The sequence below is a fragment of the Passer domesticus genome, chromosome 11, assembly GCF_036417665.1.
Source record: "Passer domesticus isolate bPasDom1 chromosome 11, bPasDom1.hap1, whole genome shotgun sequence".
NCBI classification, from domain to species: domain Eukaryota; kingdom Metazoa; phylum Chordata; class Aves; order Passeriformes; family Passeridae; genus Passer; species Passer domesticus.
In genome coordinates this window covers 16284808-16302991 of record NC_087484.1, presented here as the reverse complement: position 1 = coordinate 16302991, position 18184 = coordinate 16284808, and the positions used below count along the sequence as shown (strand labels likewise).

General features: G+C 39.1%; 2 long non-coding RNA genes across 3 annotated transcripts in view; one reads left to right on the top strand and one right to left on the bottom strand.

The window, feature by feature from the left end:
• Positions 1–13334, top strand: part of LOC135278970 (uncharacterized) — a 42894-nt gene extending 29560 nt beyond the window's left edge. Inside the window, exons 2-4 of the long non-coding RNA XR_010346344.1 lie at positions 3551–3726; positions 12512–12676; positions 13192–13334. This is a non-coding gene — a long non-coding RNA (uncharacterized LOC135278970). The remainder of the gene's footprint in view (positions 1–3550; positions 3727–12511; positions 12677–13191) is intronic.
• Positions 1–18184, bottom strand: part of LOC135278969 (uncharacterized) — a 72544-nt gene that overhangs the window by 35627 nt on the left and 18733 nt on the right. For both annotated transcript variants that reach the window (XR_010346342.1, XR_010346343.1), the window contains exon 2: positions 10646–10786. This is a non-coding gene — a long non-coding RNA (uncharacterized LOC135278969). The remainder of the gene's footprint in view (positions 1–10645; positions 10787–18184) is intronic.

Below are 18184 nucleotides of genomic sequence, written 5' to 3'. Positions count from 1 at the left end.
AGAATGTGCTTATCATTGTTAGCTTGCTGCAAAACGTTGGTAGTCCAGAGATGCTGAATTCTAACCTGGGCAACTCTTCTTGCTGAAGCCTATTACTTTCAGATGACCTTGTTATTGAATACATTAATTGCTAAACTTAATTTACTTCTTTGTTTTGCCTGTGATTTGTTACAGAGTGACTTCTGCATATTGCAGAGTTTGTATAAATCAAGGTTAAAACTCCAATGAATTTTGGAATACCTGTTGATAAACAATACTGAAGAACACAAGATATTTATCATTGTTAGTATTCACTGGCTGGGCTAATCCATATTCATAAATAATTCCTTGAATATGTGAAGCACTAACATTTATAGTTTAGATTCGTAATTATCTCTAGGATTACAGACAAAAACAACATCTCCTTTGCTCTAATACTGCTCTAACCCAAGGACAAAAGAGAGAAGGAGACAGGCAGCTGGCCCTGTGCTGTGCTTGGTTTGTAAACAGCTCAAGTGCTGCTGATCACAGATGCCACAGGAGCTGTGCACACACTGCTGAACAGACCCTGTCAGCCCCTGAGCTGAGGGTCCTGGCTGGGGCCTTTCACGACAACCACATTTTTTTGATACCATGCCTAGAATAAAGTATGTGCTAAGAAAGGACAATTTCATCAGGAATAAGGTTTTGGTGGTTTGTTTTCATTTTTAAACTTAAACATCTATGATCCAGGGTTTTGTACCTGCAAAAAATATTCCATTCGCTAGATATTGTTTCCAATCTTATTCTGCTACAAAAACGATGTGAAATATGGACAAGAAAGAAAGAAAAGGTAAATTATTAATAATTTTAATTGTTTTCTGCACACTGACAGATTATAAATTGCTTATCAACAGTGGTGCAACTAGATGGAGAGGCTGACACCAGCTCACGGCAGCAAATTTTTACAGAAATGCAATTTTAGCAATACAAGCCCTGATCCCAGCCACGGTGTTAGAGGTAAGGAGTTGGTGTGCAAGCATCCTGCTGTCCCTGCCAGCTGAAGGCTCTTGAGCAGCTAGAATCATCTTCCTGTGACTATCAACTTCACAACAGCTTTTTGTCACAAAAATCATGTAAAGTTAGCTTAATAGCATACAGAAGCAGGTCCAGAATATTTTAGTCCCATATTTTTATGACAGTAATGCATGTAATATGTCTTGAAAATATAATAACACTTCAGGCAGCAAACCTGCTGGCTGTGGAAATGCCTTTGACACTTTAAATACTCAGTATCATTAATTCATATTAGGGGGAAAACCCTCAAACCCCTTCTTTAAATTATATAGCAATTCTGAAATTTAAAAAAAAAAAAACAACAACCCATAAAACAAAAAATAAAATAAACCACCAACCCCCTACCCAGACCCCAGATTAATTGAATAAATGCAATTTGTAGCTACATTCTTATGCCAAGCTTCAGTCTGGAACATTTTAGGGCCAAATGACAAGCTCATGAAAACAGGAATTTTAAACAAGAACTGCCATGACTGTCAAGGTAAGACTGTGAATGGTTGTCCTGAAACACCTATTGAACCCTTTTCTGAGCCAATAGTAAATATCAAAACCAGTCTATAATAAACATTTTAGATAAGATCTAATAGATAGACATTTGGATTTAATACTTTAGAGATTCAAAGTCATTGGATCAAATTTGTTCCTGGTGAAACAAATCTCCCAAATCACTCAGGATAAAGCTCTTCCATACAAAGTTCTGTTTGTGAGGGTCTAATTAAGATATTTCCTTACTTTAGCTATGCTGTAAAACTTGCTGTGGCCAGATTGATATGGAGAACATCACATCCTTTCTTTAAATTTCACTTTTTACACTGCTGTCTTCTTTCCTTCTTTCTAAAAAGTTAGTGGAAAAATAGGCTCAAAAAAGCTGTTGCAGATTCTAGAACAGTTCTGAAAGTCAGCAAACAACTGAAATGTGTAGGCACTTCATTTGCCATGAGAAGAGTTTGGTATGTAACTAATTAAAACACCCCAGATATCACTTGCTATAGACAGAAAAGAAAATAAAACCTGGCCTAAATGGAAAAGAATATGGGAATCAAAACAGATTGGCTAAAATGAAGGGTACAGAAATGATCAGGAGTTGTATGGAAATAAACCTCAAATGAACATAAAGCATTGAGAAAATGAAACATGCAGGATTGAGCACTCTCCAGCCCCAAATTCTGAGTGGATTGGACAGGAAATGACAGGCTATATCAGATTAGCTTGGATTCATCTAGGTTTCTTTGATAATGGGTTTCCTAACCCAAAAGGATCTAGACTAGCTGGAGTCCAGGAGAGCAGCACATGAGTCCATTAGTTGAGATGAAGGTGAGGACTGAAAAACTAATTGTAAGAGAGCAAGGAAAATGGATTAGTAGAAGATAATGTATCACCAACAGAAGATTTGAAGGCTAGACAGAAATAGAGACAGAGTAATAGAAACAGAATGAACTTGGTATCATAAAACATCAGGTCTTAATGGTCTAATTAAGAAACCAAACAAATCCACAACTCCTGACATAAAATAGGAGTCCTTCAGTGTAAAAGTGACTGAGAAATATATGGATCTGCAATCTGAATGTAAGATAACAACAAGCTGCCACAGTGACACCTGTGAAAGTAACAGAGACATCGCCCACTTTATTAAAAGCAGGTAATGCTTGAGGGAAGAATACACAACATTAAACAGCTTTGACTACAGTATTGGCTATAATTTTGCTCAAATGAAGGGGACTGGTGAAGCCTGACTTCTACTAACAAATGAAAGCAGAGAATGGATAGAAGCCCATTAGTGTCTATAAATACATCACAGGGATAAATGCCAGGAAGAGGAAAGATCTCTTTGTGTGAAAATAGAAGATGCTGGCTCAAGAATAAAGCAGCATGAGCTTTCCATGAATAAACCTAAAATTGGATGTCAACAGAAGGTTTTTAACCAGAGGAATGACTTTTTGTGAGTAACAGCCTCCCTACAGGCACAGCAGAGCCAGTCCCTTGCTGAGCTCCTTGGGAGCAGTGACAGGAGCCTGCACTGACTGGGAGTGTAACTTCCTCACCTCCAGGATCCTCCCCAGTTTTCTTATTACTTCAGTGCAGGTCTGGTGAAAGCCTTGGAGTTGACATAATAAGGCAAGACATAATAAGGACCTGCAGACAGAAGCTGAATGTGCGGTCTCAGAGATTTACTCTTGTCACTGCAAAAGTATTAGCATTAATCTGCCTGGCACATGAGAACAGTTTTGTAAGACTAACAGAAGATGTATTTGCAAGATCTCTGACTCCCTCAGACTTCTGAAATACAGTATCACAGGCACAGCATTGCTACCCAAATTCCTTCTAATACTTCTATCCCAATTCTAATAACAGGAACTAAAGCTGGGGCACATCAGGGAAGCTTGTTGACATTGACACAAGGCAGAAAGTTGAGAAATACTTTACAGATCTAAAAATAAACCCAAGCAGACATAAGCCAGTGAATTTTTTCCACAGACCTCTTTGTTTTGCTTTCACTGCTTTTTCTTTTTGGCAGGGGGTGGATGAAGCAACCAGAAACTCATGTGTAAGGGAATGGGAATTTGATAAATGGGAGGAGAAATCTTGAAAGTGCCACTAAAGGACACACAGCACTCCCATACACCTTGCATTTCTGCTTTTGGCTAAGTTGCCATCCAGATACTCAATTTCATCTTTTTATTAGAAAATAAGGTAAGTGGATCTTTATTTTTCTGACATAGATGAATGCTACAGTGCAGCTGGTTCAGTCTAGGGAGCAGCTCCTTCCAGTCTGCCTTCCCAGCCACAGGAGAGACTTGTGTAACCTTCCCATACCCTGCAAGGGGCTTCCATCCTCATGGCAACTGCCCTGCTGCCCCACCTACCTCTGTCCTCTCCCACCTGACTCAACTCACCCTTGGGTTTGACCCATATCCCAAAAAATAGCATCAGCACTGGAAATCACACCCTCATCTTTGTGAAACAAAAGGAACCCTAGCGGCTGCAATTTGAAGTTTAAGGAGCTGTGATTTAAAAACAAAGCACAAAGACCAGCAGTTGCAATTTGCATATTAATAAAATTATATAATGCTCTTAACAGAAGAAGCTTCAATACAAACAATATTTAGAGGAATAAAGTATTAATTTGATATGTGATGAAAAACTAGGTGTATCACATGTTTTCAGTTGAAATAGGAAAATAATTGGTTTTTGTTATGCAAATGTGCAAAATCCCACTTCTGCTAGACAACCCTTTTTGCAACAAATCTTAAAAAATAAAATATAAAGAGAATATTCAAATATATTATATTTTTATTATAAAAGAATCCTGTATCTGTGTTACAAAGAAAACACACTACAAAACTCACTTGATTTTTTCCCAGATCAGATGCAGTTGCCCTTGGGAGAGGCACCTGCTTGCCTGGCACCTCCCACTGCTGCCAGGTGAGCCCTGTCCCTCTTGGAGCCATCTCCCCCAGCACCACTGAATTTACACGTCCCTCCACTCAGCCACCTCACTGCCCCAAAGTCACTGCACAGCACCCTCTGTGGCTCTCCCTGCCTGCTAATCCATTCTCGGGGCTGTCCTTTAAGAACTCCCCCAAGGCAAACAGACTGCAGGCAGCATATCCTGGGCTTAATCCTCTGAACTAGTGGGAAAAACAACCACCATGCTCACCCACTCTGCATTTTGCCTGTTGTTCTTCAGGGCACAATGACAGGCAGAAACACGGGGAGAAAAATCATTTTCTTGTGCACTTCTCCCTTCCATTTCTAGATGACCTTTATTTGTGGAGGGGAGCAAACTGCAGACTGTCAGAAGAAAACCCCACCAGGGCATTCTTTCAAGGGGACTTTTTTTGTTTGGTTTGTTTTTCTCTTAATCAAAGAAACCTAATTCACATAGAAAGTGTCTGTTTGCTCTTTGTGTCTGGAAAAAAACATAAGAATTACAATGTTAACATTTCCAAATGGCAAAAAATGAATTTCAAATAGCTGGCAATGACAATGCTTGATAAACACATGCTGGCTGAAATTCATTTCTCTTTCACACTCACTATGCCTGAACCCCATATTAACCATATGCTTTTGCAGATTAAGTTTAGTTCTGTGCCTAGTTTATAAGCTCCTTTGTTACAATGCAGCTATAATAACCTAAAGTTCCTGAAAATTTAAGCTAAAGGGAAAAATAAAGCTAACTGAGATTTACAAAATCATACAAGAGACAGAGCATTTGTCCTGTATAATAAAAGCCTGCCAAAACTTCAAGCAAGCATTTAGTAGTGACAGTATTTTGCTATGAATCATACTGTCTGTTGCTGGCTTCAAATCCATTGATAATTTTGTACTTATTGTACAAATTCAGTGGTTAATATTATACAAAGTTTAATCACACAAAAATGAAAGCATGATAACATTTCACATTCAATTTCAGCTTCAGCACATGTCAAGAATTCTGAATATGTACCTTGTTTAGAGAATCAGCTTGTGAAGCTGCTGGTTCTTATTGACTCTGGTGACACTGGCTGCTCTCACCAAGCAGCTGGACCAGATGATGGCCATATGACTTTCCTGTTTGTATCAACTTGTCAACAGCAACACTTGCTTGCTGAATTTTAGTTAGAGCCCTTTGCATTACATTGCATGGGTTGCAATTGTAACTCACAAACCACTGGGCCCCTAAATGACTCAATTAATTAAAGAAAAAACCTCCATGCAGTTTAAAAAAATCCTTATATCCAAATGTATTGCACAAATTTGCATGCAGTAAATAAATCTACTACCACAACCAGGATTGTAACTGGGAGTTTTCATCTTAAGCCCACTTCCACTAGGATTCCTCCAGGCTCTTGGAGGGGTTCAGCAGGGTACTGGCAGAGCCTTCCCTGAGACCTTTCCACCTCAAGCCAGAAACAGGCAGCAACACAGAAGAGATAAATCACATTTGTAGATTTCACCCCACTGAAATCTTCCACCACTCCCTTTTAAACTAATTTTCTGGATCCAATTCCCCATGACTCAGTCCTTGCTTGTACAATGAGAACATCTTTCTGGCCCATTGCTTTGGAAGGCAGAAGGAAAAGTGCAAACCTCTTTTCCCTCCTCCCCTTCCCCAAAGCATACCTGTGAGTTTTCTAATGGAACATTCTTCTTTTGAAAAATGGAGCTTTGTCCAAACTGAAAAGTTTTGAAGAGCAGTGTAATTTTGTTTACTCTTCAAACCTCAATTTCTTGCTACTTCAGCTTCTCACAGGCTGAGAAGCACCAGGGCCTTGGAAGCTGTGGCTGAATCAGTCTCACCAAAATCTGTTGGACTCTGAGCTAGTGGTGGGCTCACCAGTCAAACAGCCAAAGCTCTCAGGCACAAAGTGAAGCTGCACAGTTAGTTTCAGACACTTCTGTTGCACTCCCCCTAGATGACAACGTCTGTTTCTAGGAAATTAAGTTTCACTTTGATGCAGAAGTATTTTTGTTTTTCTCTCTGTACATGGAAATCTCAACACTTCAAGATCTTTCATCACATAAGCAAGCACATAAAGTCATGAAAAGTGATCTTCTGGCTATCTACTCTGCAAGGACAAGGCAATAGGAGACCATTTGCTTGAGAAGTCTCTAAATAGAGTCTGAGGACTTCAAACACCCTTCCCTTCTGTCTGGACAGAAAATCTCAAAGCATCTATGAGGGCTGGGGTGTCTATTTGCTCTGCCTTTTAACAGAAACTGCTGCTGACATATTAGTCTTCCAATGGAATATATTTCCATGTAAGCTTTTTTTCTCAAAAGTGCAGCATTCTCAGCTCTATAGACAACTCACCTAGGATGGCATTCTCAATACCCCATCATTCTTGACATCTTCAGGAGAGATGTGTAAAGCCATTACTGTCACAGTGCATGTTGCAGTTGAGACATCCATGAGACAGAGTACCATAACACAATTCCAGAAAGCTTCAGCCCATACCGAGTAACACCTTACTTACTACTCCAGAAGGCTGCAAGCATCTGCCCTTCTTGTTCTTCAGCCCAGCCTTTTATCCCCTCCTGTTGATGCCCTGCACCTGTGTGCCCTCTGCTCCCTTTGGAGGTTGGTCAGTGCCCTGGGCACTCCATGGCTCATTGCTGTCAGTGCTGCTCACCTGCTGCTCACAGCTGAGCCCACTGGGGATGAGGCTGGGCCAGCCCCACTCCCATTTACCACAAATTGTGTGCCTACAATTACAGCTCAACTTTGTTCTGAATTCACTTTCAAATGTGACTGTACCACACACGTAGCAGCCTTAGTCTGTGCTCATGAAGGCCACAGGAAACATCCCATCATGCAGTAGCATTCATAGGCAAAACCTGGCTAATTCAGTTTTGTTCCCTGTGTACCAGAAGCTGGACAAGCTAATTTGCACAGCTAGCTTACCTGCACATTCAAAAAGGGACCTGGGCTGAGGGAAGATTCCCTGCCAATCTCTGATTTGCCTCCCTGCCAGCACAGCCATTATTTCTCACATTATTTCTGTTACAATAACATCTAAGAGCTCCAGCCCTCAATGGAAACCCCACTGTTACCCCATACACAAACACACAGCAAAGACCAGTGCCCTTGTTGCAATGGAGCCTGGCTACTGAGCTTGAAGCAAACAGATAAACACAGCTTTTCCCTCATATATTGATGGTAGCTCTCTGCTGGCAAACACAGAATTCTGGGAAATTGAGGTCAGGTCCTCTAGCTGTGTTTACTAAGAAAAGGAGCATATCATGCTGTAGTAAGGTTAAAGACAGAATGCAAGCAAGGGAAAAGAAGTAATCTGGCTTTCCTGCTTATGAACTTGAAGGGATTTCTGAGCACTTCCTCCAGTGTCAGACTAGTGCTGAATACTTGCAGGAAACAGATAATGTGACCTGGCGGCTTTGCTCACTGTGCACTGCAGTCAGCCAGCTCTGCCAAATGCAATGCCATGCACATCCTAGAGGGAGCTTCATGTCCACTTCTGGAGTCCCAAGCTTACTATTGACAATATTACAAAGCAAGACACCTAGGCAACCTTTTGATGTGATTAGAAAGGAGGTGCAGATAGAGCTAAGTGTGAAACAATGACCAATCCCCACACTATTTATTTTGTATTGTTACTTCAAAAAATTCTTTGGACATGTTGTCAAAGCTGATCCAGAAAAATACTGTCTTGAGCACTCCTGAAATTGACTAAGCGACAAGATCAACTGATAGCCAGGAAAAGCTTTCAAATGACTGCAAGTATTCAGAAATAGAATAAATTAACTCTTTTCAGGACTGTTTTAAACAGTAATACTTATATCTAGACTTGTACAAATACCACTGTGATAGAGTCCTTCACCAAGAGAGCTTTTTTTGCTTAAATAGGGTTGTTAAGTTTATTTCACATTCCATGGCTGCTTGTTGCCCAAGGCCTTTGCTGCAGCCACAGAGACAGTCAATATTTCTACCTGATTACAGCATGTAACACTTGCCTAAAAGAAAATCTTCTGTGGCAACAAGCTCTGTGAAAATGAAGTGTTGAATCAAACATCTAAAAAAAATCTGCATCAAACATCTGAGTTTAGTAAAAAACCTGAACCACAGGTCCACATTAAATATAGGGAAATATTGACCACACTGTGTCTACAACAGTACAGAACCTGTTTAAACCTTAAGGGAAATCAGCACCTTCCTAAATTAGAGGAACAAGTGTCATCAGGATGGAGCAGAACACTGAAATAGGAATGACTAGGAAATGGAAGGAAAATTAGTGCTCTGTTGCCCAGCTTGCATTTCAGTGGACAATACCACACAACACCACAGCCCATAGCATTTTGGCTTTATTTTGTCAGTTTGGATCTATGTCAGATCAGAAATTGCCAGGAACAGTTTCTTCTTTAACTTGAGTCTGGACTTGCCTCTCTACTCAGCACTAGAACGCTGATCCTGTGAACACCCCTAATTGCTGAAGAGTTTTCAAAGTAAATAGTCTTAGTAAAAATAGCCCACAAACCAAAAGTGCTTCTATCTTCCTCCTTAGAAAATATAGTTTTGTTGGAAGTTCCATAACTTTATATTCTGACATTATTAATTTGAAGCATTTAACCTTACAGAGACGCATTTCAAGCTATTAAAAATTATTATTAGCTCAAAAATAATACTTTTTATTAAATAAATATATTTTTTCCAAAGGGGGGGAAGCCTTATGATCAAATAAAAAAAAAAGTGCAAATTTTAAACTTTCAGGATGTCCCAGAGATGTTCTGTCAGTGGCAAAAACACGCAAAGATACTTCAGTCTATCTCAGGAAGGGCAGGTTGTCTGTAACGTGACATTGTTGCCAGATGCACTCAATGTCTTGGATGCCAGTCAGGTCTGAATAAGTATGAACTGAAAATTGTACAGTCTTTCATATTCTTTCATCTCCTTACAGGTCAGAACTGAGACCTGCACTGTCACTTCACAGGCAGTTATCTGCTTTGTGACTGAAAAGGGGATTTTATTCTCTAAGATTATCTGTTGGGCACCTTTACAGGCAACAAAGAACAAAACAAAACCCAATCATACAGCCTAACCTTCTTATCAAGGGCATTCATAAAGTGGAACAAAAGCCTGACAGCTCTGCAATGGTTAGTTTTGAAGCAGGCTTGAGTAACTGAGACTTATGGGAATTTGATGCAAATTCTGAACATCTTTTTAGAATCCAGCACCACCTGAAGCAGTGGGGCTGGGGAGGGGCAGCTGGAGCTGCTCTGCTCCATGCAGTGCAGTTTCACAACCCCACAGCACCTGAATTCCCATCCCAGATTTTGAGTGGCAATGAAGAGGGTTGATGCACTCACTTCTAGTGCTGGCTGAACCACACCAAATCCATTGGGCTGACCAGCACAGCCAACGTGGACACGCCATACTTGAGCTGCATTCCTCACCAACAGCACCCTTAGGAAGTATTAATTAGTTTTCCTTTTAGTAATGAAGACTGAAAACAATGCTAGAGGATGCCCTCTCTGTTCTGAAAGAACAAAAAAATCTCATTCATAAATTTAAGGTCTGATCATCATTTTCTTAAATAGATACAGAAGTTACTGCAGCAATTTTGACACTTTCAAGTTTTATTCTAAAACATTTCTAAGGGTGGTAATTTTTTCTTAATATTACTGCATATTTTCTTTCAAAAATATTTTGCCTTTGTTGCTGAGAGAGGAATACTAGCTGATAGTAAGAGAAATTGTTGCCTCCAGACAAATTGGCATTTGCCATTCAAGCAGAAAAATAAATTAAGTGCAACATTTAGGCACTCTGCATTAGGTTGTTAAAAAAAAAATCAACAAAGGGAAAACAAATGCTATGTCAACTATTGACTGTAAAAACCAAATAAAAAAGAATTTCTCCAGTACTTGTACAGCCATGTAATTCACTACATGCTTAAAAGTACGAAGCTTCTAATAGTTTTGTGGAACTAGCAGTCAACATTACATTTTTTGGATAGAAATATATGGCCTTGGTAAGTCCTAAAAACGACACCTGTTCTTTAACTTTTCAACATGGTATTTAAAATACCTATTATAACCATAATAGTATTACTATTAAGAATATTAAACATAAATGTGATGTTTTGCCACAGTCTGGAGGACTATATTACTCCTTTACCTTGTCTTTGGAGAAGGTCTTTCTTCCTGAAGAATGCAAGAGTGCTTACACATTTTAAGATGCAGAAAGCATCTAAGATCATTTCACGCACCAGGTGAGGCCATCTCTGAAGGAGAGTGTCACTTTTACTTTCCTCCAATACTGTAGGACAGGAAAGAGAATGGAAAAAAATTTAACAGAATGAAGTTCACTATTGAGACAGCTGTCATTTGGCAAAAAATCTTAACAGCATTTACTATGGAGCACATGCTCCTTGTCACTTGTATCCCCTGAACAACATGTATTGCTATTGTCAGACATTTTGCAACATAAAAAGAGGTTTTGGTAAGCTTCCACCATGAAAACATTGTGAAATTTGTCGATAATTCATGTAGTTTTGTGTCAGTGCTGATTTTCAATCACTATCACCCTGGCAGAGCCATTAGCATTCTTTAAGGTTCCCTCAATCCCTACATTTGATTAACTTGCATCACTAGGAAATTTTTTCACCGTTCTGCTTATCGACTTTCCCCCATTATCGATAAAAACCTTGACACTCCACACACAAAATTATAGCTCATCCCATAGGTAATTTCTGCCCTTCAAACTGACCACCTATTCCTTGTCAGAGCTAAGGATTTCCTTCATCACTTGACTCCTACCCAGGGCTCTGGTCTGAAGGTGAGCAGTCACCAAGCTGAGGGTCCAACACAGCAGGGGCTGGTACCACTTTGACATGGACTAAATGTATTAATTGCAATCCTCCTCCACATTCTTCCTAAATCTGTCCTTCACAGTCCTTCCCCTAATATGTATGACCCTGTGCTTCTCAACACACCCCTGAAATCTTCTATGTACTCCATATTTCTACAGGGTCATATCTGTGCCTCCCCCAGAGCATTTTAATTCACCACAACAATCTGGGTGAAGCAATAGCCAAATATTCCAAGGCAGATTGCCAAGTCCTGAAAGGGCAAAAAACCTGTGTGATACATTGGTAATACACAATTCCACTGACAAGCATGAGTTAGTGAACAACTGTTCATGCATTTAGCAGGGCACACAGTCCCTCTTACAGAGCATAGGATAAATCAGAAAAGAGTAGGGGTTTTAAATATATTTCTTCTTAGTAACAACATCAGCAATTCAATCTCTGAAAGCTCAGATTAATACTCTTTTCTGCCGAGGATTTAGGGTGGGATGCACCCTTCTTTCCCATCAGGAAATCATTTTAAGAACAGAGAAGTGAGTACTTAAATATAAGTAGCTCCATGCACTCTTTCTGCCTGTCGTCAGCTCATGCACACAGATGAAGTTTAAAAAGGAGATGGTGATGAGGTGAGCTAAGGAGAGGGGAAGAAAGAAACAAAGGCGACAGTAGCTGAGCCTTCATGTCTCCAGAAAAGAAAGGGGCCAGAATTAATGACTCAGGAGAGAAAAAGAAATCTCAAATTTCATGACCACTTCTCTTTTCCAATTGTTTGTAGGGTCCTGAACTAATTAAAAAAAAAAAAAGGTCTTAAAAATATGGTAAAAACACCCCAAACTGCAAGAGTATGGATTTGATTTGTTCTCTCAACCTGCTTGCCAAGATCTGTGACAGTGTGGCTATACTTGCAAAGTCCAGTCACATTTTACCAGGTCAGAAGTACTTATTAAGCATTCAAGATTTTTTAAAGGGAGACAACAGGTGGCAAAGCTGCACCTAGCAGAATGCAACATTAGTATGCAAGGAATTTGGATGGATGCCACTTTTTGGCATGAAATGACTGGAAGAGACTTGCTGAGCTAGTGAACCATGCCGATGCAAGGTCACTGTTGTGTTAAAAGGTTGCCCTGCCACTTTCACCAGTTTTCTTTTTTAACCTGATGTCACCATTCTTCTAGCACTACCTTTTGCTGGAGGCCTGGGCGATTTCTCCACCACGTGGCTGGTACCTGGAATACTGCGGACTTCCTCTGTGTGCACAGGTATACAGCCGTGCTCTACAGAAAGGGTCAGGAGTCAATGAACCTCGTGCAGCTGTTAACTCTTTCCTCTTTTGGTCTCAGGTAATTTGACATAGTCCACACAAAACCTCCCTGTATCAGGGAGAGATTATTTTGAACCAGAGCAGGTAGAATAAGTGTTAAGCTCACACTGCAGCTGAACTGGAAATTTGCTATGCTTTTTTAAAGAGAAGGGTCCAATAATTTCCCTGCTTCAAGGTGATTAGCCTGAAGTAATGCATGGTGAATGACAAATGTTTGGTTGATGAATAATTTGACTATTTTGTTTTGCATGTAAATCTGACCTTTATAGTGAACATTACTGCATTAAAAAGGTTCTGCATAATCAAAACACTGTACAGCCAACATCTGTTATTCAGAAGACCCGAGGGGTAGAAAAAAAAAATCACAGCAAATCAGTTGACCTAAATATGTTTTGCTCTGTGATATAAAGTGTACTTTTACTGTCTGACTTGCTAAATTCTTCATGCCTTCGTGTGACACTGTTTGTTAACAGAAGTATGCAATTTGTGTAACCTTTATGTTTAATGTTGTAGCTAATTGTTATTCTTTAATAGTGTATACGTCATTCGTCACACAGTGAACTGTGGATGCTGAAGACAGATGGACCACCAGATGGACCCTGGGAAGGATTGGTTAAAATGTCAGTGATAAGCTAACAAAATGAAACACAGTAGACTGAAGAGACTATTCAGCTGAAAAGCCTGTCTGCAGAAATAAGTTTTGTATTATTCACATTCATTAAAGTGCACTTCAGTCACGCTGTTTTGACATTTTTTGCTTTGTGTCTTTTCAAAGCAGCCAAAGCTTTCTTTCCTTCCCCAAATACTTGTTTGATTATACAACACGGCAGAAGTGATCCTAGCTTTTAGAGGTGATCACTTCTGCCATCAAGGAACTTAACCACAGTTATGTTCAAACCCACAAGTGGCCCAGTTCAGAGCCTGAGCGAACAATACGACTGCAGGGCTTGTGTTGACCAGAAGGGAGTGACTGCTTGCTCCTGCTCAGTTACCATGACTTGGATTCCCTGATTCTGGCCATGCATATACTTTAGACTAATAATTACAACAGACTTCTTTTGGGTCAACCCATGAAAATTTCATTAAATAAACGGAAAAATCTTCAGTGGGATCAGGATATTTGACACAATGAACAAACCTAGTAAATCACAGAAGGGAGCCAGCTAAGATTGCTTAGGAATGACTTTAGGCAGAACCAGTGCTGCAAAACAGAAACAGAAAATACAGAGATTTATGTACTTCCTCATTTCATATGGTTCCACATCCATTGTTTGAGGAAAGCAGCTTTTTCTGTGGAACACAGGAAAAAAACAAACAAAAAAATTGCTGGCAACCCTAGCTATGAATTTTTACCAATGCCATATGTCTTATCCATCTATGCCCTCATAAAAGACATTTTTATGGTCCCAAGCACAAATCAGTTGTCGCCAGAGAAACATGAAAATCTCATTTTCACTGAGTTACTAGATATCTAACAGCTACTGTGAATATTGCCATATAAGTGAAGCAGGAAATGAAAACAAATTATGGAAAATTTGGGAATTGTAGTAATTCTCCATTGGGTTAAACAAACATCCATTGTAGAAGAGGTTTCAACTTTTCATTTTTCTTATTTTCCATTTGGAAATTTTTGAGATTTGAATTGTTTTTACTGAAAGTGTTTTAAAACTGAAAAACCCAGCAAAATTCTGCTGTTTGTCATTTGATCTAACAAAGGTAAGGCCAATAAAATGAAAAGCCATTTCAAAGAAGGACAGTCATTTAAAGAAGATAATCAGAATAGCTGAAATATTCCTTTTTGTTAAAAAGCACCATTAATCAATCTGACATTTTCTACCAGCAAACAATACGGCACAGAATGAAGTCACAAGCACACATGTTCATCATCAAAATGATGGAGTGGTGCAAAAATGCTTATAGAAGACTGTGCATAATCTAGCAACATAAAATCCCTCTATGTTCAAACATATTGAAGCCCAAAAGGGCATTTCCTTCCACTTTCACCCAATTATGACTCTAACAATACTAGCATTTTCATGTTCTGTGGGTTGCCTTTACACACTGCTCCTTTGGGTTTTTTCTTTCAGTTGTCACCATGTGTTTATGACATATCTAGCTTAAGATAGTTACCTTATATGGCAGGAATTTTTATTACCCTCCAGTAAATAAATCAGCTGAGGTTAAATCCACTGACATCAGTAATGGAGCTGCATTTTGCTCAGAAATATGTAAACAGATCCAGTGTTTGTCTAATCAGACTCAAACAAAACACAACAAAGGTATTTGCCCTTACTTTGAAGGTACCACGAACATTAACAGCACCAGCCTCAGCTCACTTGGTGACCATCACAAGGCCATGGGGGTGTGGTCCCAGTTTGTCAATATCCAGCTGAAAATCCACATCGGGACATTTCTCTGCTTCCATCTGCTCATTCCCACTCTCAAACCTGCGGCACACAAACTACACAAGCATTTTTGAAAATGCTTCTTGTTTTGCTTTGTTTTGATTGCGTGACTCACCTGAAAATCCTGACCTCTAATAGGACAGGTGAACTGTCAGTAAACTGGGACATGGGGCAATAACTTCTTATATAGCTTTACAGTATTATCACTTTAGAGGATATCTCTGAATACAGAAGTTTTGTTATGGTGACACAAGCTGGACATTATGGTTTTCCACATAGAAAAATGGAGCATTAAGATATCTGAGGAGATATTCTGTAATCATATTTCAATTTTGTGTTCATTCTTCCCAAAGTGACTTCAACCAAATCCTCATAACCTCAAAAGAATTTCTACAAGACTTGCTAATTGTTAGTATTCAAAATTATCAAAGTAGACCCCCTACCCAATTTCATTTTCCATAGCTGGGATTAATTCAGATCTATGGGATTATGAAACAGGGTAGAGTATATTTTTCACTGAATGTAGCCTGAAGTTATTGGCTTTTCCACAACAAAACTTTCTGGCATCTCATATAATTAAATGGAAAATGTGAGAAACTTCAAATCAGTAAATCAGTATATTAGGGGAACTAACAGGATTTGAACATGACTCATGCATTACATTCTTGATTGTTGTCTTAACTGTCAGATTTTTTGAGGCAGAAAAGAAATTAACACCATAAAATTCTTTTAATAACAGCTTTTTCTGAAGAAATACCCTGGGAAAGTTTAGTATGGTATGAAAATTACATTATTATCTCTTAAAACACACAATGGAAGCACTTGGTAAAAATCACAAGAAGATTGATAACAAAAACATAGTTAATGTAACTTCATAGCAATAAACATAATAGTAAAGATTGATTCTGCAGTTTTATACAACAATAACCTCACTTGTTTGTCATGTGTTAAAAAACACTTCATGGTGACAAACACCGTGGTTTCTCTCTGTCTGTATACATCCATGGGCATGTGAAAAGCATCTGAATAAATGTGGGTGTGCACATTTGTGCACTGGTAACAAAATCATCCACCATGCACCCAATTTACTGTGCTGGCAGTGACAGGGGCAGCAGCTATGCATAGTCACTGACAGCATGGCACAGCATGACAGTGTATAATACCTTACATCACAGAAGTTGTTCCCTAGCCTTAGGAAGCCAGGAAAAGTTTGAGAGGTGCATAAACCATGTATACCCTGGTGGCATATGCAACAGCTCTTCACAGAAGATTCTACATGAGCTACAAATTTTGAAAATATAAACTCTACTGGTAATTTTGTCATATTTCATTAGCAATGATAATTATAGATTCAGCTTTCAGACAAGAAAAAGTTACTATATTTGAAGATACTGAGATAAAAAATTTAAAATAAACAACAATGAACGATAGTCCTCATTGTACTCTGTTAGTGACAGCCTAACAGGAACAATTACACTTTTTTTTTCAAATCCTTAATGGTCCATCATACCATATCTATATACATAAAAGACACAAAATCAAGTCCATCCTGGAGAAAGGTAATGCTCATTTTCATACCCATTTCTGTCAACAAAGTTATTGTGCTCTGTAAGCCACAAATGCTTTGGGTCTTGGTTTGCATAGCATTGATAAAACATGGTTTTGGTGCTTTAAAATACTGGCACAATTTAAACACTACTTTTGTTCAAACAAGAGGAGAGTTAAAAAGTCATGCTGGTTGCAGGCTGACCCCCTCAGATCAGGAAAGAGTGCAGTAAAGACATTCCTCTTAAAGAAAACCACTACAGTGGTTTTCTTTTCTAATCGCTAGAAAATGCTGAAATTTCTGCTACTCCTAGGAAACAGCAAATCAAGAAACAGCTGAAAATGAAAATTTGTAGTCTCATATTAAAACTTCAATGCTGTGCAGATTGAGAGCTTTCACTTGAATATTCAGTTATGCACCTGGGTTCAGTTTAAACAACAATAAATCCCCCAACCTTTCAAGGTTTAGGAATTTAAAAGCCAGAATTACTTCTGGCCCTTAAAAGACTGATAAAGCACCAAAATTAGTCACAAAAAAACCCCTCCATCACTGCAGTGTGATTGTTTCCCTAATCTATGAGCCACTATTGGACTCTAAATTGACCCACAGTCACTTGCAGGGAGGTCCATTGTCATGCTCCACAAAAACAGCAAGAAAGAACAAAGCGTGACACTACTGTGTTCTGCTGCAGACCAGGGAGATGTGTAACCCCAATCTATGGCATGAAATCAGGGCCAGAAAAGATGGGGGTCCTCTACCTTACAGCTGCACACAACAACCTGATCACAAGGTTAGTAATAACAGCAAGTAGTGGGCTCTGCTTTGGGCTCCAGTTCATTATGTAAACGTCTCTAAATGTATTACTAAAATAGGCAAAATGTTCTACTTCACTGTTTGTGAAGCAGAAAAGATAATATAGAGATACTGAAATCCCTGAAACCATCCTCCAAGTCAGGAAGAGCCAGGGTGATACAGGAGAAAAATTAAATGGCTGCTGAAGCCAGATACTTTGAGCAGTTGTCAGACTGAGCCCTACAAATATGCTGGGAAATTAACACTCCCACTAGTGTCACTTGTAAAATTCCACTGCTGTTTGATAACATCTCTAAAAATTTATAGAACTTCAGGCCATGTGCCTAAAAATAGCATCTGTAGCATTGCTATCTTTTGCATTAGCTTAGATTAAATATATTACAATTCCACAGAGAGCTCTACATTTGCAATTAGTCTAATTCTTGGAAAGGAAATTTAGTAAGGCTTTCACAAAGCCCAGTAGAAAGATTATGAAGTTAGTGTATTGTAGTACAGCTGCTGACTGGGCTGGGAATAAAAAAACTGGATAGTAAGATGAGACACTGCAGTTCCTTTAAAAATATTGATTATTCTTAAGTTTTATTATTTATTACACATAAATAGTAGTGCATGCAGGATGCAGCCATGAGTTACTGCACAAAAATGTAGAGGAAAAAGTGACTCTATCCTAAAGTCACTCCCAGGTGGGTTTTTCAGATGGAAGTTATTGAACACAGGTAACCCAGCACACTGGCCATTGCACCAAGCCCAAGCTAGTGAACTG